General features: G+C 44.7%; 1 protein-coding gene across 3 annotated transcripts in view; it reads left to right on the top strand.

Moving 5' to 3' along the window:
• GPC4 (glypican 4) overlaps window positions 1-21,824 on the top strand; it is a 233,409-nt gene that overhangs the window by 43,414 nt on the left and 168,171 nt on the right. The gene's annotated exons all lie outside the window — the stretch shown is intronic.

Here is a 21,824-nt window from a genome sequence, read left to right as displayed (position 1 = left end):
GCCCTATGCTGCTCAGTGGCTATGGGACTGTGTTGGTCCAAAATCACAGTTCCCCCTTTAAAAAAACAAACCCCTTATTTCAGTAAGATCAGAGGAAGAAAGCCTTAAAGCTTTTCAAACCAGAGCATGTCATCCCTCTTGGAACTGTTGGTAAAAATTGATGCTATAGATTAAAATGAGAGAGAAGAAATGATAAAATTCCTCCCCCCCACCCCCTTTTCTTTTTTCTTTTTCTGGGTGACTTTAAATCATTCCCTTCCTGCAGATGGCTTGCTGTGCTGGAATGCCCCATATGTGGCATCATGTGTGTGCAATTACACATTTTGTCTTGGTAAGTTTGACGTGTTTCTGTAGCCGGCTGTTTGTCAGTCATCAGCTTCAGCCCCCCTGTAAAGAGTCAGGGTTGTTCTTCCTGTGATTACATTTTAGATCCTTTTCCTTCTCAGCTGAATGACAGGTATTAGCATATTCCTTTGGAGGGTGGTGCTGGGTGTTGGTACCACTTGATGGGGTATTGGCAATCACAGATACTCTGTCATTTAGCTCAGTGAGAAAAAAAAGTGTCTGAATCTGATAATGGAGAACACAGAAGTAATGCTAGCAGCCAAATGTCTGCTTTAGCCCTAAATCACTTGTTTCCTAAAGCAAAACAAATCTGAAGTGTGGGAATACCTTGGAGAGGATCTGTCCGTGGGAACTCATAGGTACTGATGAAACTCAGCACATGGGGTTTATTGGACTGAATGAGCTTACTGCTGTTTTGTGCATTATTTTTTTTTTAAGTGAAGAAGGCATGTTGTCTTTCTAAATAACTCTTCCCCATGGATGTCTGGGACAGCTCTTCAGTCTTGCCTTGCTTGCCTGTCAGTATTAGGGGTGGATCCTGTGGGTCTGTTGAAAGAAACCTTTTAAAGGACAAGGTGGATTGTTGAGTTGGATTGAAATTCCTGTTGCTTTTAATGTGGCAGATTCGGCTGACTAACTGTCCAACAAACCCATCTGTTTTGGATTTAGAGGAAATATAGGAAAAGCAGGAAAATGCCTGCTCTCTGAGTAGTACAGAATTAGAGCACACAGTGGGAACAGTTCTAGTCTATCAGCTGCAAAAATGATCTCCATCAGTAAATACCACTTTTCTGCACACAGGATCTGTTTCACTTTTTATGCATATGCCTGAATTAGGAACTGTGCTATTAAACTAGCTGTGAGCAGAGTGGTGTGTGCAGACAGGAGTGAAGGCTGCTCATACCTTGTTCTGCAAAGGGAGGAAATTTCCTTCTCCCCAGGCGCAGCTGGATGGGCTCAGCAGAGTGTGTGCCTGTTGCTGTGTTAGGCTTTTTGGGCTCAGTTGTCAGTCGGGACTACAAACCAGAAATTAGTCCATCATATAAAAGTTTCTGGTACAGCTCATTCTCAAAGCAGAGGAAACAATTATCAGTTGCAATCACAGGTAACAAGAGTTCCTGCTGCTGGTCCTTCCCCTTGCTCTCCTCTGCCTCGTGCCCACCCATTGCTGTCTTGCTCTTCTCTCCTCCTCACCTCTTTGTTGAAGGCACCTTGGTAGTTCTTGTTCTGGTCCTTTGCTAACCTGAAGGTGTCCCAGGGGACAGAACACGGGTACTGCGGAGGGACAGTTGTGCTCCACAGCACAACAGTTCAGAAATTAAAATTTTAAAAAACCAAAAATATTGTCCCAGTGTTAGCAATAACTGGCTGATAATTGTTGGCCTGCTGCTTTACCTTACTCTGTTCAGCCCCTTGTGGGTGCTGCTCTGATGTTGTGCCCCATTTCTGTTGCTCTTACCAGCTGCAGGATGGAGGGTTTTGGACACAGCCTCTGGAGCTGGGATGGCTGACACATCCCCACAGCAGTTAAGTGCTGGATGTGAGGCATTGGCTTATCTGCTTGAAGGTCCCTTTTGCAGCCAGAAGGGTATTAAAAGACCACTTTGTACAACAATGCTGAGGATCCCTTTGATCCATGAACTTCTTGTGAGATTCTTACCAAGGCAGGTTTACAGCATTTCTCTTAGCAACTTATTAGCCGTGGGCATTCTTGGATAAAATCACTCTGGCATCTCTCCTGCAAGACTGCAAAACATTTATTTTTCAATGCAATAGATCTGCCGTTGCCACCTGTAGTGTTGGGTCACCATCCTGTTTAGAAAATCCTGACAATGAAGCAGCCAAAGCCAACTGGATGAGTGATGCCTGAGACCTGTATCAACAAAGGAGCCAGTCTTCTTTTCCTCCTTTTTTTTTTTTTTACCAGAGCATAAAAAGACTGACTTCTTCTGAATTGAGCCCTTGAGAGAGGTACAGAAACAGCACATGGTAGGGATGGGCAGAAAGGTGGGTGATCTTGGGCCAGGTGGACATTACCAGCAAGGGGGAAGCAGGTTGTGGAGAGGATAAGGATGCAACTGGGCACTATCAAGCAGATTGTCCTGCATGAGTCAGTAAGGATGACTTCTGGCCTCCCCTTCACTGATGTTGGCAGTCACAGATGCCCTGTGATGGACGTGGTGCTGCCTAGGTTGGGAACTAAGCTCTGAGTTTAATGGGCTGAAGTCCTGGCAGACATATGGAGGATGTATCCGAGACTTGACTGAGCCCTACGCAACTGTCCCAACTTGCACTTTGTGCCTTCCACACCAAAGGATTTTTATATTATCATCAGGCAGCCAGGACTCTTGCAATATGCTATTAGTTGTTTTAATGCTGTTTTATTAGTTAATAAATTCTTTTAGCTGTAACTTTAACCTGTAATACTTTGGTATGGGGTGCCTGGGGAGGAAAGCAAGAATCCAGAAATCATGTGAAAGCTTTTAATAAACCATTAGCCCTTCCTGCAGTGCAGTCCTGTGGGAATTAACTGCTCTGTGCATGAGTGAATTCTCCCTCAGCCTTCCATGGGTGGCATAATTTTGTCCTCAGCTGGCACAGCAGATGCTTGACTGCTCTCTTGAGTGCAGTAAATGGGATGTAACTTGTTTTCTTGGTGTTGGGGGACAGCAGTTTCAGAAGCTGGACAAATCCTTTAAAAATAGTGGGCTCAAGCATGTCACTAAACCCTTCCATGGTGCTGGGCTGGGCTCCTTCCTTGTCCAGGCAGATAATACCAGAGCTCCTGCTGAGATAGCCTGTGTTGCTGGTTCTTGTGCCGCTTAGCAGAGATTTAACAACAAGCTGCATTGAATTTGCAAGCAGTGGAACCTAAGCCAGTGTGCTCTGCATGAAAGGTGTACTCGAAAAACCTGGAGCAGGCTCCATCCAGGCCATTTGATGGAGCTGGCACAGCGGTGGCACTTGCTCTGTGTCTCTGCTGCTGTGTTTGTGGGATATATTTTGCCATTTGCCAAGGAAGGCTTTTATTTGAGGCTGACTTTTTTTTTTTTTTTCTCTCTGATGGGGGAGAAATTAATTACCACCCTTGCTCCTCTTACTGCCCTGAAGACTAGAAATATTCAGAAAGTTAATATTCAAACAGCTTTAAAAACCGGTATCTCTAAATGTCAAGTTAACGTGCTCTGGAAACAGTCTAACTCAAGGACCCGGTATGAACATCAAATTGCATCTGCTGCCTCAAGGACTTGTGGGATTCTCTGGGGCAAACACAATGGAGAGATTGAGAGTTTATTTCAGCTTTTTTCAGTCTTTCTTCTAAAAGCAAAGTTGTATTTTTCTCATGCCTGTCCTCGCCACAAATGCAGCCTGAACCTGTCTGAGATGGCAGATTAAAAATGAAACCTCATGAATGAGAAATACAACCTGCATTTTTTATGATGGTGGAAAAAGTAAACCCGTTTTAAAATGTGCATATTTTTAAGACAGTAAATGACTAAGTAGGTGAGATGTAGGTATCAATAAATATTTATTCCAAAGAAGTAATCTCCCAGCAGAATTGGAAATTGTCTCATCCTTTTAGGCAATTAAAAATCAATGTTTGTTTTTCAGAGTGGAAGTAACATTTTTCCAGTTGCTTTTGGAGTGTGGCCACTGTTAAGTGAAAAGTTTCACAGCTACACAAGATTTTTTTCAGAATAATTGCACTAAAAGGACAGACTGATTTATAGGATGGATTATAATGATCTTGAAATGCAGGGGAGGAAAAAACTTCCAGAGTTAACCCAAATGTGAAATTATTCTCTGAAAAAGAAGTTGGAAATGGGGGTCTGTAGTCTCCAGGTGGGCAGATGGTGAGTGCTGAGGCTGGGTCACATCTACTCAAGGTAGGAAATAGTCATGGAGGTTTATAAAATTGAGACAAATTATATATTCAAATGAGCCTTATTTTATAGACCAGGTAAACCAATTAAAGCTCTGTAAACACATGAATACAGATTCATGATCTCAAATACAGTCGGTCACTACATGACTGGCTTAGGTACACCTGCCACAAGAACTTAGGGACCTGTTTCTGGGGTTTTGGGGAAGGCTGTTGGTGCCTCCTGAGCCCTGTTTCCTGTTTGTCCTTGGAAGTCTCGGTGTTGCAGACTGTGACATGTGAAACAGCACAAGGAGCAGAACAGTGATCACCACGCTGAGCTGTGGTGCTGGGATTGACCTGTTGCACGTGTGCTTGGGTGGGAATATCTTGTAGTGGGAGCACCAGGTCCTTTTGTGTCTGAGGGGACTCTGATGCATTGGTGCAGTGAGTGGTCCCTATCCCTCTCTGGGGATCCTGGCCATGTCACCTGGCTGCCCCAGGGCTGGTCACCTTTGTGGCCAGGAGCTGGTCCTGCCTTCCTGCAGTGGTCAGCACTGTGTGTCAGGTCATTGCAGGCAAAAGACCACAGCACTTAGGTGAGGGGCATTTAATTTTGCAGGAATAATCAGAAGGAACCATTTGATTTCCTCCCACTTACCTTTTAAATTTGTGTCGCCTTGCACACAATTGTGCACACTCTTGGCTTTTTACACCAGCTGCTCTAAATGCATTTTAAAGAGCTGAGGAATGCACACACAGCAAGGTCATATAAATTAATAATTATCTAAGCGCTTCTGCCCTTTTCTGCCTCCAGAAAAGAAGTGGAGGAGGAAAAAAATTTTTAACTGCCTTTTTTCTCACCCTTATTTTTTTCTTCCCTTTTTTTAATCTCTCAAACTCATTTTCAGGGCTGATCCTGGGCACTGTTGTTTCAGCCACAGCCTTGGGCTGGTTTTACTTGACATTTCACTGTCACATTGCCTGTATTTGAGCCAGCGCATGAATTTTCATTTGCAAATGTGTTTGGGTTTGTAATTCATACAATGCAAATAGCTTAATCACAAGCCATGCAGAACTTGTAATTATCAAAACTTGGAGTACAGAAGAGGTATAAATCATGACAGTGCTGCTTTCCAGCTGCCAATTAAAAATAGGAATTTAAGCTGCCTGAGCGTGGAGGGTTTAGGTTGGGAAGTTTCTGTTTCTGTGTCTTGCAGAAGAGTTAATGAAGAAAGGGTTTGCTCATAACTTCTCATTAAGCAACAACTGGATTTATGAAATACTGGCACTAGTGGAATAATTAGGACTTTTCTATTACTGATGAGTTGGACTCAGAGGGACGCATTATCTCAAAGAGTGCTAATCCTGAAGCCTGTGCTGGTGCTCTATGCAGTGGCTGGAAGTGTGCCTGGACCATGTGGAGCCTGCCTGGGCTGTGCAGGGTGCTGGGAAGAGGAGCACATCCTCAGGTGGGGTCCTCCTGCTACCAGGCTGTGGCCCAGTAGGGGTTGTGGGATCAGGCTGGCTGGTACAAAGTGTGGGACAGGATCTAAATCTGGACTACCTCCTCCTTGGTCACCTAGGAGTGATGCCAGGGGATAGGGGCACCACTTGCTGAGGGGTGGGGAGGTGGCACTGTGGACCATCACTGCTGGCTCTGGGCTATCCAGAGCAGAGGGGCTAAACCGAGGAGAGGGGCTAAACCGAGGAGAGGGGCTAAACTGAGGAGAGGGGCTAAACTGAGGAGAGGGGCTAAACAAGGAGAGGAGACAGGAGGGATACACAAATGCCATTTGCTGCTTTTTTTGCCCCATTCTTTGGTAATGTGTTAGTGGTACCCAGCACACCAGGGCCCCCATGCCAGTACGCTGGTGCTCTGGGCACTGCCAAAGCTGTGGCCATGGAGCAGATATCAGGAACTACGACTGACTTTTAGTACCAAAGCAGAGTCCCTTTCCTTGGGGAGCCAGAGTTGGTCTTTCACGTTCTCCAGGGAAGCCTCAACCTTCAGGCTTCAAGGGGCTGGCAAGGCAGCACGTTGGGCTGATGGAGCTGGGCAGCCCAGGGTTATCCATCATGATTCCCAGGGTCTGTGGGGATGTTAGGCAGCCTTGTAAGCCTGTTGTAATTTTAAAGCGTTTTGATAATGTTCCCCTCAGCTTTAATGTTACATATCCCTGTGTATGTTCCTCAGTAATTGAAAGGGGTATCGGGCCAATTTGATCTGTCTGGCTTTGACTTATGCTGTCCTTATCTTGCCTTCGTGTCATTAAGAAAAAAATTGGTATTGATCTGAGACTATACCACTACATTGTGCTGCAATTTTTCTTCCTTGCTAGTAGAATCTAAATCGATAAAAGGCAGCTGCTTGTGACGTGGGGCAGATATGATGCTGTCATTTATATATTGTAAATCCAATGATAGCTGATCAAATCAGTGCGTCTGCTGTTCCAAACCTGACATGATTGAATTGTCAATAAAAAAGATTCTACAGTAAGGGAAGTTCTGCTGGCAGTGTAAATGCCTGGAAGCCTCACTAAGTTTGATACAAAATGAAGCAATAAGCTAGGCTATCATTATATAATTCCAACAGCCAAAATATTTGAATACTTGTGTTCTCACATGGTACTGGAGCTTGGGGAAACCTTTTATTGCAACTTGTTTGAAGAAGAATTATTCTGAGACTGAGGAATATGGATGGCTTCTTCTAAAATGAAGGTATGTTGGTGAGGACTAAGAAATAGTGTAGGACTTGTTTGAACTGAAGATGTGCAGTTTCAGGGCATTAGCAGGAAGGTTATCAGTGTTTCTGTTTGCTTGGAAACAAATCTTGCAGGAAGGAATGTGATTGATAGGATGGTAAGAAGAGACTGGCTCTGCTCCTGTGTGGAGTCTCTGTTAACATGAAATCGTAATATGGTTCATGTTTTCTTCTGGACTGCAAAAAAACCTTATATTATAAATCTGTTCATGAGCCTTTTCTTGGGAATTAGGCTGGAAGATGCTGCAGCCAGTGGAAGGTGATGCCAAGCCATTTAAGAGCTAATGGAGTTGCTGCTCTAACTTCTCAGAGCTGATTCAATTTCTGCTACCCAAAGACCTCACTGTACCATGTCTCAGCCCAGCCGGAGGAGAAGTGCCAGCAGGGAGAGAGGCTGGTATGTAATCTGCTCCCCTGCATCCCCCAGTGGAGTGTGCTGGAGTGGAGATGAAGGGGAATAGGACTCAGGGAAACACATGGAAATGTGCAGTAAAATCTAAGTAAAAATGTGCCTTGCCAGGCTCCAAAAAGACCTTGCACATTCAGAGCACATTAAACTCTTGGACACAGCCTCACGTAGTGTTTTTTTGTGACACCATTTGGTGAGATGTAGTGAGGTCAGATGAGGCTGTGCAATGATCCTATGAGATCTTGGCTGGATCCTGAAGGTATCCGTATTATGGTATCCCGCAGTGGTAGGGAGGAGAGCAGAGATCCAACAGGTGGGAATTGTACAGCAAGATTGATTTATTTAATTATTTTACAAACTATTTTATAGACTTTTTCTTCATAGTCTAATTGCCCATGGAGCCGGGGAGGGGGAGTTCGGATATCTCTCCCTCACATGCCTCTGAAACGGACGAGCCAGCTTTACTGCTACAGTCAACGTCTAGCAGCAGATTAAACAAAGACTGCCATGTGCGTAGTAATTCTAGCACTGACGGATCCCCAGATGGGAGCTTGCACCAGATAGCACAGCCTAGTTCCTGCCACAGCCCAAAATCCGGGGCAGTATCTGCGTTCAGGGAGAAACCATGCAAATCACCCCAGTCTAACAATGCACAGAGTGAGTCCTTAGAGATGGAGGCGTACATTGAACTGATAATACCTTTCCAGACTGATAGCACAGCGTCGGTTTTTAAGCCACTGTTTGCCATTCTTTCAGTCCCTTCAGACATCCTGGTCTGGGGTGGGGGGGAAGGGAACAGCATACCTCTAAAGAAATTTGGCTTGGCTCGCAGCGTGCAGGACACAGATAACATCGGGGTCACCAAATATTACAGTATCCCGCAGTGGTAGGGAGGAGAGGAGAGATCCAACAGGCAAATTGTGCAGCAAGATTGATTTATTTAATTATTTTACAAACTCTTTTATAGACTTTTTTCTTCATAGTCTAATTGGTCAAAGGATCAGCCACCCCTTGGGGGTGATTGGCTAAAATCCTAAAACATCCATTGTCAAAATATTTTTCTACTGTACCGTAAACAAAGCTCTGCAAGGTTGCAGATGTTCATAGTTTATAGAACTCTGCTACTGTCTTCTGTGAGAGAGAAGAGTATCTCTCGGGACTGGAAAGAAACAAGAGAAATTCCTGCTAGCTGTATTTTTGTATCCACATATCCATGTAGATGGTGACCTGTGGGAATGGGTCTGCATCCAGCAGTGTGGTATTTTAAACTTGTTCATTCTCTTTGAATACATTTTTCAAAGTTAAATGGCCAGTAGTATTGTGAGCTTTCATTTCTACAGATAAGCTTGGACCAAATGCTTCCTCATGCCAGGGTTTTCCTATGTTAGAAATGGAGAGCTTTGTGTCCCTGCAATGCTGGCTGCTGTGTGCAGCTCCTTAGTGACTTTCCCCACAATCTGCTGGAGGAAACCTCATTCTCTGCCCTGCATTTCTGCTCCACTTTTTCCCTGCTTGGTAGTTACTCGTGGACCTTGCTGATAGCCGTAGCTTTTAAAGGATGTGCTAATTCAATTGCTTGTGATTGACTGTGTTCTTAATCTCTTTATTGTGTTTCACCAATTTAGCTAAATCCTAAATCCATTAGGTACTCTCAGATTGCTTTACAAGTGTCCAGAGGAGGTGATTCCAATAAATCCACCCTAATTCTCTCTGCAGACAGGGTTTTAAGACTTCAGGCTTGGGCTGGAAGAAGAGTGGACTGATGAAGGAGTGGGCCTGCACAGGAACACGAAGGGTGAGAAGCAGTTTAGCCTCTGCTTCTTTACTTTTATTTTCTACCATCTAGTTGATGCTACTGTCTACTTCACTTTCTTGATGGAGAGAAAAACTTTGAGATGCATGTGCTGAGAAACCAGCTGTGGGGACTCCCAGTCCCCTTTCACAAAAAACAATGAGGAATTGAAATAATGTTCTGTTTGTTAAGTGAGGGTGGCAAAGCTCACTTAACAAACAGCATTTCCTGTAATGCTCTTTTTCTTCTATGTTTTTTGCCCTCCTGTATGAGGGTCGGTGTACTGGCATTGCTAAACACAAACCTGGCACTTGCTAACTCTTTTTTTTCCTGTCCAGTTTGCATTGCTTTTATGCTGCTTAAGCCAACAGAAATGCTTTGTTTTAGGACAGGAACTGTAGCTAATAATTCATTCAGGAGCAAAGGAAATCAGCTTTTTCTGCCTAATTGTCCTTTCCTAGCTTTGGAAGTGAACACTGCAATATGGTTGGCTCTGGGGGTGCCATCACACCCTGGTGCTGGGGAGGGTGGGAGCCCCAGCCCCTTCAGGGTCCCAGCTCTGGTGCCGCCCAACCCGCGGGGAAAACACATCTGAATTTCCAGTGCTGCATCTGGGAGGAATCATTTGTGGTTTGTGGCTGTTTGAAATGGCATCTTGTGCTTACATACTGCTTGTTAGGTCTGGGGATAAATGGCATGTCAGCCTGGGAAATGGGGAAGGGTAAGATGCCCATATTTAAAACCGGTTGGCTTTGTTAATCTATAAAGGTAAAGGCTCGGACTCCATCAGATCAGGGTAGAGTTACACTGATGCTCTGGAAAGAAAAGGAGTAAAAATCTTCAGGAGTTTTATGGCACTGTAGCTTAAGCTAGTCAGTCTTTGGGAGATTTGGGTATATTTTTGTTGTAGTGGGGAAGTAAAGATTAGGATGGAACATGAGTGTCCTCATAGGAAACATGAATTTGCAAAACATTTTGCTTTCTCACTTGAGTGGAAGCATGTGATTTTCAGTTCCCATAACCTCAAGGCATTACAAAATCATGATTAAAGCCCTAAGAACAATGTGATTGGCATTAAAATTGGTAAGTTTGAAAAATTATACACTCTGAGGTTTTCCTTAATTTACTTTTCTTGTCTGCCAGCGCTACAGGTCACAGTTTCAAGCCTTTTCCCACAGCAGCAAGGGCTGGATTGTTTTGGTTTTTAATTGTAAATGGAGGTCTTTATGTAATCTGCTCTGTCCAAAGCTGGGGCTTCAGGAAAACAACAGATTGTGCAAGATCTGAGAGCAATTACAGTGGTTGGGAATAGATTCAGCCTTTGTCAAAAGTGAAACTTTGCTACAACTGTCACTTATTGAAGTGGGGAGTGTGCCAGTTGGAACCTATATGGTATTTATATCCCTTAAATGATAAGGTATGAAAATGTTCACCTTGCAAAAAGCAATTGTTCTTATTAAAGGTCTGTTTATTAAACAGCTATCTCTATTTGATCTTTTTGGTGAAGAAAAATACACTATCGACTGTATATACAAATTGGATGATAATTTGGGTAATGCTTGATGATGGGAAGTCAGGAGCACAGCAGTGGCTCTGGACAGCAGAGGTGTAGATGGCACTTCCAGCATTTTCTATTGTTACCCTTTTTTTTTTAAGTTGTGGCCTGTTTAATTCATGGTTAATGATGGTTAATTCATTCATGTGCAATTAAAAATGCCCAATGCAGACTTCATGGAGACTGCACATAAAACACAGAGGCTTAGTAGGGTATTAGAGATTCATCTGGGTTCCTGGAATACAGAGGATCTTTGCTTTGGCTTGTGTCTAAGTGGTCTTTGTTTAACTGATAGCTGCTAAGTTTGTTTAACTGATAACACATGTTGTGCTGTTACTGGTGTTGACCTTTTCCCAGTTAAACTGGCTTAAAATGAGAGTATTTATGGGGAGATTCTGCAGCCCTGGCGTCCATGGACTCTTTGTCTGGGCAGAGGCGGGATTGGTGTTTGGGGGCGCTTCAGCAGAGAGCTGCATGTTCGCAGATTTTAATGGCTCTTGTTCCAGATGGCTTTTAACATACTCCCTACACAGGCATCCTGGGCAGGAACTGCTTTTTCCATTGCCAGTTTAGGTTTTGCCACTGTGGTTTCATTACACTTCAGGTTTCTTGAGCACATAAAATGCTGTCAAATTGTTAACAGGAGGAGGAGGAGACAGGTTTGCAGCACAGCCTCGGGCTCCACAGTAGCAGAGCTGCTGCTGTGTGTAAGGGGAAATCAAAGGAGTGCTTTGTGCCCCAGTCTGGAGCCTTTAAAGAAAGTCTGGGTCTGTCTGTGGGGGCCTGCTCTGAGCTGCTGCTTCTGGACATCAGGAAGAGCTTTTCCAGTATATGTCACAGTGACTGGACTGAGTTTGAAGAGAAGTGTCAGCAATGGAGCGAGTCCATCCCATCTGATTGCTGGCAGCTTTTCACTCAGCCATGGACTGAGCCTCCGTGAGCCTGCTGAGAGCCTGTCTCAGCTTTGTTCACCTGCTTTCAGCTGCCTTGAAGTTCCAGGGAATCTGTGAAGTGTTTGTAATGGAGAAGCACATGGGGAGGGTAGCCACAGTGTTGCAATGTGACTGTGGTCAAGTGTTTTCCAGAAATGTTTTTGAGGATGCAGGGATGTCATAGAGGATTGTTGCTCTTCTGCTGTCCCCAGCTCTTTCCCTGCCTCCAAAGGTCCCTCTGTTGAGGGCTCAGGGTATCCCTAGATGGAACTGTAGACTGCCCATCAACTGTGGGCAAACTGCCCTGGTGCTTCACCCTTTTTGTCCTGGCTCGGGGTGAGGCTGTTCTGAGGGACCTTCAGGAAGGTCCTTGGGAAAGGGACCTTCCAAGGTCTTTGGGTCTCATGTGAAAAGTGGAAAACCTTGGAGAAAAACAAGAATGTTTGCAGAATGCTATTTATTTCAAACAGGAAAATGGATTTTGATATAAATATGGGATACTGTCTGCAAAGAGGTTGTTCACCCCTCTTCACCCATGTTGAGAAGTAAATTTTTTTCCTGTGGCAGACACAAGCATACAGGTCTCCTCTTCTCTCTTCCCAAGGATCTTTTCCATGCCATGGTGCTGCATGGTGCTGGAGCTCGGCTCTGGCTTGGGTGAGGGAGATTTGAACCCAGATCCCAGAATCATTAAGGTCTGAAAAGACTTCCAGAATCATTGAGTTCAACTATTAATGCAACACCTCCATGTTCATCACTGAATTATGTCCCCAGGTATCATGTCCCTGCATCTTTTGAACACTTCAGGGATGATGACTCCACCACTTCCCATAAGCAGCAAATGATTAGTTCAAAGATTGGAAAACGGGTTGGCTCTGCTTTTTCATTTGTAGAGGCTGTTAAAACTCCCACTATTTTGTTATTAAAAAGGATCCATCTCTGACATGCTTGAGCCAGTCCGTTAAGTGCAAACCTGATAGGAAATTTTTGGTTCTTGACAAGAAGTGAAAGAAAAGTGGCTCTTCAAAGGGAAGTGTTCTCCTGGCAGGAGCAGTGGTAGGCTTGGGGTGGGGGAAGGCAGTTGTCTTTGGATCAGAATTCTGTATTTGAACCTGAGCTCTTTTCCCCCTTGGTTTTTCTTCATGGATATAAAAAAATCAGCTGTTGATTCCCAAAGCAACTGAATAATTGTACCTAAATTGTTATAACCTCTCAAATATGTCAGTGCTTCCACTGGAAGAGGAGATTATGGATGGGAGGAGAAGCAATGTGAAGGTTTAGAAAAAGGCGATGCTTTTTCTTATTCCGTGGAGGATGTCTGTAGATGGAAGCGTGCAAGCACTTACTCAAAGGCTCACTAAGACATTAAATACCTGCAGAGGGTACATTTTAGACAGGCCATGGTGCATTATGTCTTTGAAATGACCCTCATGGACTCTGCCCTCCTTGTTCAGCAATAAACTAATTCTCAGGACTAATGGTAAAATTCTGGAAGGCATGAATTCCCAACTTAAATAGATTTACAGTGAGTTAATAGATTTTCCAGCATATCTCTTGCAACCTATTTGTGGTGGCATCATTTTAACATGCACAGTTATTGAAAAAATTGTCAGGATTTACAGTCTTCTCTGACCTGTGCTTTTGACACCTAGGAAACACTCCATAATAGACATAACATTTGCAGTATGGATATAGACCTTGTGTGGAAGTGTTCAGACAGGAGGTCTCTCTGGGTAGTAACTTTTCCTTGGGAAAAAGGGGATTTTGGGATTATGAGCATCTAATACTTAACAAATGTCACCAAGAGGGTCACATGTGCCACGAGTTGCAGAATAGACAAGTCAGAACAGTGTCATGATGAAGATGAACCTTCAGCTTTTTAGGTAATATATTCTGTGTTGGTTTCCACATGCAGCCTTTGACATACACGATCTTTATTTTGAAAGGACTACGATGAAAGTATCATTTGGAAAAGCTGTTTATTTTTTTCCCAGGCATATTTTTCCTTGCTCCTTTTGTTATTATTTATAAATCAAAAGTTACATTGATCTGGAGATTATGTGTTAAACCATGTCTGAGCAGTGGTTGGTCTATTACTGAGAAAAGCAGCTGCCATAAAACTTTTGGTAAATTTATTGATCAATACTCTCCATATTTCTCTTCAGAAAAAGAACAAGCTGAATTTTAATTTACTGGGAACGCAGCTGAACATGTGGCCCCTGCATCCAGCAAGGGATTTAAGCCTGTGAGGAACTTTCCAGAGATGAACAGTGCCATTATTTTGCAGAGGATTATTCATGTTCTTGAAGGAAAGCCTCTCTGGAGAGGGCAGTGGAGCCTTGGATCAATTCCTGGCATCTGTGGTTGAGTCTTCCTCTTGAGAGCCAAATTATCATCTTGTGCTCCTTTTACAATGGTTGCCTTATTCTCACAGAGGGGAAGAAGGAGACGATCTTCCTTGTAAAATGAGTGTTAATCAAGCCAGGGCTTTGAGCCAGGACAAGCAAGATGCAGGAGCCACGTGGAATGCTGGGTGGGGACCACCCATGGGCTCAGCTGGTGCCACCAGGACATGGTGTCCCACATTCTGCTTCCTCCCTGGGCTGGGACCTGCCCCTGCACCGACTTAGAAACCAAAGTCAAAATCAATCAAACAAAGAGAGCCCACAAAAAAACCCCAAACCAACAACCACCTGAAAAAGCCAAGCAAACAACCGTTGCTCAAACAGACAAAGGCAACCCACCAAAAACCCAACTCAAAAAACCTATCAAACCACCCTTCCCCATAAACAAACAAAACAATACCCAACCTCCCCCCCAGCAAAACCACCAGTGTTTTGAGGGGCTTCACTCAAGGTACCACAGAGGAAGGGAGAGAATAAGTGAGTCTAGTTTTTGGATCGTGGTGAGGCTGGAAACTGGGGGCCATGGGTAGGTTTTCCTTTTTTTTTTTTTTTTTTTAAAAGGATGGAGATAGTGCCTGGTGTTTGTGTGCCGGGCATGCCCTGAGTCCTGTTACAGGGGTGCTGCTGTGAGTATGGTGTCCTGTGTCAGCCCCTGTGGTGTTTCGGACAGGAGGGAGGTTGGGTACCCTGCTCTCTGTCAAGCAAGAGCAAGATGCAGCTAAAATATTCTGCAAATGCTCAGTGACTCAGGTGCTGCCAGGGGACATTGGAGTGGCTGCTTGCACATGTGCTCCTGAGGTGATCCACAGTCTTATTTCCAAGTTGGAAACCTCTGTCTTTCTCTGAGGTGTCTTGAGACAAAACCAGCTTGAAAATCACCGAATTGCTTTTGAGAACTTGGACATTGTTGTGTGTCTTGGAAACAGTCACTCCTTAGGGGGAAGAGTTACACCTGTATTGGTTGCTGTATGTTACTGAGTAAATGGCTTTCCCAAGTTCTGCTGGCGCAGGTAGGAAACTAATAAGAGAAATAAATGGGCTGGAGTGACTAAAAGAGTGGTCAACAGGTGGCCTGAAGTAAGTTCAAGTCCTACACGTTACTACAGGGATCAAGAACTGATCTTCTGCCATTTGCTTTTCATCAGACAGTTGAGATACTTTAAAGAGAATTTGGCCAGGAGAGATTATTAAGGAAGGAATTTGCTGCTTAAATAAATAGTCTGCTCTCCATTGTTGGAGACTTAACAGGCTGATAAAAGCCCTCTGGAATGAAAGGGAGCCTGGAAAGCTCGTCTCAGATCTGCCTTGCTCTGAAGTTACTGAGACCAATGCACTTTCAAAGAATTTTTTTCAACTTTTTGAATACAAGCTCAACTTGACCTGGTGGCTTTCTTTATCTTCATTCATTCTGATGAATAAAGGAATTTGCTAGGCTTGCATTTTTTCAGAAGTTGCTTATAACTTTTAGTTTAAAATACATGGAGGAACTATACAAATTGGTGTCCTGGTCTTTAGAACTGCTTGGCTTGTAAATTTGGGTGGGAGTGCATGAAATCACTTGCCCTCTGCTTGATATGTGTGGCTTGTCATTCATCTTTGGAGAGGTATGCTGCTTTTTCAATATCTTTATAATCCCATTAGGTGGATGTTGCAGCCTCCAATTAGTAAAGGCTGTGTGGGTGACCAAGTACTGGGCTTTTATTGGGTTTTCGTTGTTGTTTTTCTGTTTTGTTTGTTTGGTTGAGGTTTTTTGTTTGGTTTTGGTTTGGTTGGGGTTTTTTTGGAGGGGGGGTGTGGAAATGCACTTTGTGTTTAAAAATAAAACCAAAACAATCCTAGATGTGCTTTTGCAATGGTAAAATGCCTGGATCTGTAATATCTGCTCAGTTACCCAGGGCAGAGAGGTCCTTTTCCCAAGGTGTTTGTAGCTGTTCCTGCTGCACTGGGCTGTGCTCCCTGGTTGAGCACCTGGCTTGAAATAAGAGTTGTAGATGGAGTCTGTTGTCTCTGCAGCAAACTGGAGAGGTAAGAGAGACTAGGAGCAGAGAAAATAAGTATTTGGGATAAAAAAAATGGGGAAGGTGAACTTGAACCCTGGGCCTCATGTGGGTTTTGGCATCAGGATGGAGGCGTGGTGTTGGAAAAATCCGGCGACTCCAGCGGGGGGAGAAATTGCAGACCAGCCAATATGGTTGATAAAAGCAAGCTCCGTTTATTAGCAATCCAGAGGCACTTATGTAGTATACCAGCTTGTTAACTCTTAATTGACTCAAACCTATCAAAGCGCATTTCTGCTTCTACCTAATGAGACTACATTCGCAAGCTTCTACTAGTTATGTTATCATTAAAAAATTCAGAGTTGACCCTCCTTTCTCCGGGTCTTATCTGCGCAGCTGCACATCCTCAAACTCCCTTTTTGTTCTCAGGCCTGTTTCTCACACAGGCACTTCTCATGCAGGCAGTTTCTCACACAAACCTTTGCTTTCAGGCCTTTTGCTTGTACAGTTATTGATTTGTTCCCTTTATCAATGATCCATGTCCCTGATCCTCTAACCATTTCCCAACAGCGTGGGGTGCATGGAGAGAAGTTTATCTTTCTCTCATCCGACAGGTTACCAGTACAACCTTTTCCTCTACCAGAGCTACCTTTTAACTGCAGAAGCCTCTTACATTTTCTCTCTGTACTTTTCCAGCTTGCACTCCCAGGGCTTGGATTGAGCCTGCTTCTCTAGGCCCTTATTCCTCTTGCCCTTTGATTTTGATAAAGAATCATGTTCACTCACCACTTGCGCCAGCCTTGACTGTTGGCATTTTTAACTTTGCCTTTATTAAATTTCCAGGAATCTGTTAAGCATTCACACATCTGTCACGGCATGAAGCATTACCTTTCCTGATGCTCAGGAAAACAAATTATACAATGGATGTGCAACCCATATTTAATAAAAAACGCCAAAGCCATGTGTTCAAGCATGAAGCCCCAGGAAAGATTTTACTGCAGAGTCATTCTTGTAAGGTGTTGGCTGTGAGATTTTGGGGGGTTTTTTTAGCTTTCACTGGGAGTGTAGGTTTCCTGTATTTACTTGGGTACTCCCAAGGGTCTCTAGAGATCTCTCAAGGCATCCTGGTGCCCCTCCAAAAAACATTGTTTGTCTGTGGTCTATTCCAGCACCCCTGACTCTGCCTTTTGCTGTCATGACTTGTGGATGCCAGTGTGGGGTACAGAGCACTGCGCTGAACTCCCTCCAGGCAGGGTCTGGTCCAGGCAAGGGGCTGGTTGGAAGTGGGGAGCTGTGGGCACCAGCATTTCTTGTTTCCTTGCTTCTAGGCTGGTAGCAGCTTGTGTTGGTGAGCTCTAATGTCTGCATTAACAAAGTTTTTGTGTGCAGGATATAAATATTAAATGGGAGAACCACAGTGTGACTAACTGTGTAACAGCTGGACTGTTACCTGGACTGGAACAGGAGCACATTTTCAGGGCAGTTTGAGTGGGTATAATGAGATGGATCATACAGTATTTTTATTAGAAACTTCAGGGAGTGTATTTCAAACTGTCAGGGCACTAGATAAGCTGAACAATTAAAAATAAATGGCTTTGGAGCTTGGTGTTTTGATAGAAACTAATAATTAAGAGAAGATGCTTTTCTGACAAAAGGGTAAGGATTTGGCAATGGCTGGTGAGCAACACTGGCTTGGAAACTTGTAACTTGGGTCCTGTGGGAATGAAGGCAGTGGGCATGGGGCTGGAAGAAGCCCCATCTCATTTAAAGACTGGACCTTTGCTCTCTTGGACTGGTGGTGATGGAGCAAAGGTAGAAAGTGCAAACCTTGATGGCTTAAAATTAAGAGAGAATAACTGAATTGTTCCACTTTCTATTACTAATGCTTTGAAGCTAATCTCAAAAGCTTGGGAGCTTGAGACCATAATTTTTATGGTGACAATATTGTAAAAGTAATCCAAAAGGCTGTGTCATAGTTGGAAAAAATAGCATTTCCTAAGCTTTAAACCCAAATGTGCTCAGAGAAACAAACCCTGTAAGAGCAGCAGTGGCACCATCTGATGGGTTTTGTAATGCCATAGACAAAAGTAATTATACTGCTTAGAAGAGCTTTTGTCTCCAGATAATGTTGTTAAAAACTTGCAGTGTAGTGTAAATCATAACAGAACAAATCTGGAGGCTGCTCTTATTGCTGCCAGGGGAAATTCTCTTAGATTTTGTTTCCTTTCTGCTCAATATATTGCAAACCTTTTCCAAGCTGGTAAATAAATATTACCTGCTGTTTGAAAAATGACTTGGGGTTCGTCTCACCAGTAGTGCCTGTGGCCGTTGTTGCAAACAGTTGTTCCTCTCTTGGTGAGCTCTGCTGTGTTTTGGGAACACAGGCTATTGTGATGGGGCTGAAGTTGTCTGATTCATTGGAGATACTAAAGAAGAACATTTCTTCCTTTTATAGCTCACTCAGATGAGGATTCCCCTGGCTTCTTTTTTCCACTTCTGAGCAGTGCCACAGCAAGAGCCAGGTCAGATAATATTTGGTTGAGCTTACAAACACCCAAACTTTTAGCATTTCTTTGATGAACATTTGAATTCCAATCCATGGACGTTGGTGTAGTGTTTTTGAGGGGCTCAGCAGGTTTGGCTTTTAGATGTAAGGCATTTTTAAACGTTTGGGAACCTTGGGCCTGCAGGAAATGCAGTGACTGCATTAGGAGCTGATTAATGAACTGATGAATTTTCCATGTCCTGCCTGGACATCCATGCTTTTCTCTCAGGGTGGAAATGATTCCTGTGGGCTGAGAGATTCCAGTGCCAAGCTCTCTCCTGATGATTTGTTATTTGTGTCCTGAGAAGTGAAGTGAGAAGTTTTGCCATCAGCAGGGAAGTGCCAGAGATCAGGTGGAGCCAAGGCAGGTAAAGTCTGGCCATACCAGAGGCTCTCTGACCCCTGAAGTTATTGCTGTGCCTTGTGCAGAGAGTTTGGTTTCAGACCTTGTGAGCAGGGACCCTCCAGGGACAGGCCTGGGGAGCAAACCCAGGGACATGAGGAGAGCCATCGAAGCCTAGAAGAGGGACTTGAGCAAATTCACTGAGCTTCAGGAGCTGGGTCTCTTGCTGCCCTGGAGCAGTCGCATCATAGATGAGATTCATTGTGGGAGGAGGAGCACATTCATACCTAAAAGGCATTTAAAGTGCATTTTGTGGAGCTGGTAAGATTTGAAAATGCAGGACAGGGAATCACTGTGTGCCACGTTTGCAGCCTGTGGTGCTCCCAAGCAGCAGCATCCTGGGGAAGGTGCAGGGAATCACAAAATGCATCATCGTCATCTGCAGAGGGAAATTCAGCTGACTGCCACTGATCCGTGTTGACCTCAAGGGAGGTTTCTGCTGCATGGAAATCAGTTTCCTGTTCATTTTACAGTTTGGGGTAGTGCATGAGGATTCACTACTCTGCCGCAAACTCCTGGAGGAGATGGCCCTGAAGCTTTTCTGAGGGCATAGGGAAATGGTGATGACACCATGACCTTGTCTAGAATTACTTGCCTGGTTTTCTCCCCCCAAAAAACCCTGAGCCTTGCCGTTACTGGCTCTTGGTAGTGGAATAACAAAGGTTGTAGTTCCTCCCCTGTGAAGATATATCTTAGTGGTCAAGATAAGACAAAGTGTGGGGAGGCAAGTTTTTAAGCAAACAATCCTTTGCAAAAGAGCAAATGGGAGTTGTGAGCTCAGCTCCTGAGAGGAAGCGGGAGTAGCCATGGTGGGAGCTTCCCTGCTCAGAGAGCGTTTATGGTTGCAGGATTTATGTGTCTAGATGTCAAGAAACAGGAAAATCAAGGTTATAGGTGCAGTTTTAATGCCTTGGTATCCATGTGCTGAGGGGTGCATGGGTCACACAGTCCTGCACCTCCACCTATCTTGTTCCTTTCCCAGGTGCCCCGTGGATGATGAGCTGCTGGTGCAGCAGGTTTTGCTGTGGAGCCCCTTCACCTTTGCTGAACCATTGCCAAGAGGACTTGCTGTGCTGTGTGACACCCAGAGAAGGGCAGCTGTCCATGTTGGAAGCTTGGCTTTACAGCAAAACCAGAGCAACACATTACTGGAGGGGCAGCATGAAGACTATGACATGTCATGGTATCTGACTGCCATGGTGGAACCTGCTGTCCCTCCTCCCAGTGGTCACAGTGGTGTGTGGAGGTGGCTCCACACAGCTCCTGTGGTGCTCATCTTTGGTGAGCTGGCATGGGAGGCAAAAGGAGGACAGACCTTGTTTCTGGCTGGCGGCAACTTTCCAAACACCTTCAGCTGCTTGTGGGGCAGCACTTGCTGAACTTGGAATTGGAGGTGTCATCTCTGTAGCTGTCCCAGCTCTGCAGCTACCATCAGATTTTGGCTCTCCACTCTCTGGTGGGCTATTGTATGGGAATGGCTCGTTGGGGTCACTTACACCGGCTCCTTGTGGCTCAGGCAACTGCATCACATAATCTCTTAAATAAACCCATCAAGTGGCAGTCATGGCTGAAGCCTCCTGCAGGCTGGGGCAGCCAGTAGGTTAATCCAGAGCTCCTCTGGCCCTGCCGCCGACCCCTTTGAAGTTCCTGCAGCTTAGGAGGCAGCGCGCTTTCTCAGGAAAGCTGGCATTTTACTAAGCAGCAGACTTTTATTATCTGGGCTGAGAACGCAGTGATTTCCTTCTCCTGCCAGTAATCCCCACTCAGGGCACTGTTATGCTCTTTTACAATTTACTTTCTCTAATTGCCAGTTTGCAGTGGCCATGCAGCTCTCCTTGGGCTGTGTTCTGGGGAATTTTTGCACTTCGAAAGGAGCTTAGTCCTTCCCTTCTGGTTGCTGGAATCGGGCAGCAATTCCTCTCCAGGTACTTCAGCAAGAGTCCAGCCTGAAAAATAAGTAATAGCCTGTGCTTTTCAGCTAGTGACTGATACCTGTGAGAGTGGGTTCAGCTGTTTCATTCATCCTTTGGGAGTCCTGATAAACTGCCCTCGAATGATACAGTCAACAGATGTACAGTACCAGGGCTTGGTTGGTGATGATGCTCTGGCTCCCATCCTGTAAATGCTGCCTTGGTTTCTCTTTCCTGGACCGGTGTCTAAGCCACAAGCAGACAGTTTCTCCAAGAGAAATGCTGTGGGAAACGTTGCCAAAGTCTTCTCTAAAGTCCTAGTAGACAACATCCCCAGCCTTTCTTTGATCCACCAAGCTGGCCACCTTATCATAGAACGAGATGAGATTGGTCAAGCAGGACCATGAACCCATGTGGGCTGGGCCTGATGCCCTGGTTGTTTTGTACGTGCCACATGATGGTACTCAATGTGATCTGATCTTCTCAGGTATTGTCACATTTGCCAGCCTCCAGTCTCCTGGGACCTCCCTGGGTAACCAGGACTGCTGGTAAATGAGGGACAGTGGCCTTGTGAGTTCTTCTGCCCACTCCCTCAGTACCCTTGGGTGGATCCCATCCAGCCCCACTTTAAGTGGAGTAGCAGACCCCTGACCATTTTCTCCTGTATTATGGGGACTTCATTCTACTGCCCATCTCTGTCTTCCAGCTCAGGGTGCTGGATACCTGGAGAAAAACTGGTCTTACTATTAAATACTGAGGCCAAGAAGGCATTAAGTACCTTAAGAAGGTACTTATTAAGAAGGCGTCTGCCTTTTCCTCATCCTTGGTCACTGTGTTTCTCCCTGCATCCAATAAAGGATGGAGTTATCTTGAGCGTTTCTTTTGCTGTGAATGTGTTTAAAGGA

Source organism: Corvus cornix, chromosome 4A (assembly GCF_000738735.6).
Source record: "Corvus cornix cornix isolate S_Up_H32 chromosome 4A, ASM73873v5, whole genome shotgun sequence".
Lineage (NCBI taxonomy): Eukaryota > Metazoa > Chordata > Aves > Passeriformes > Corvidae > Corvus > Corvus cornix.
The sequence above is the reverse complement of the archived record's forward strand: the minus strand, read 5'-3'. Positions and strand labels throughout refer to the sequence as shown.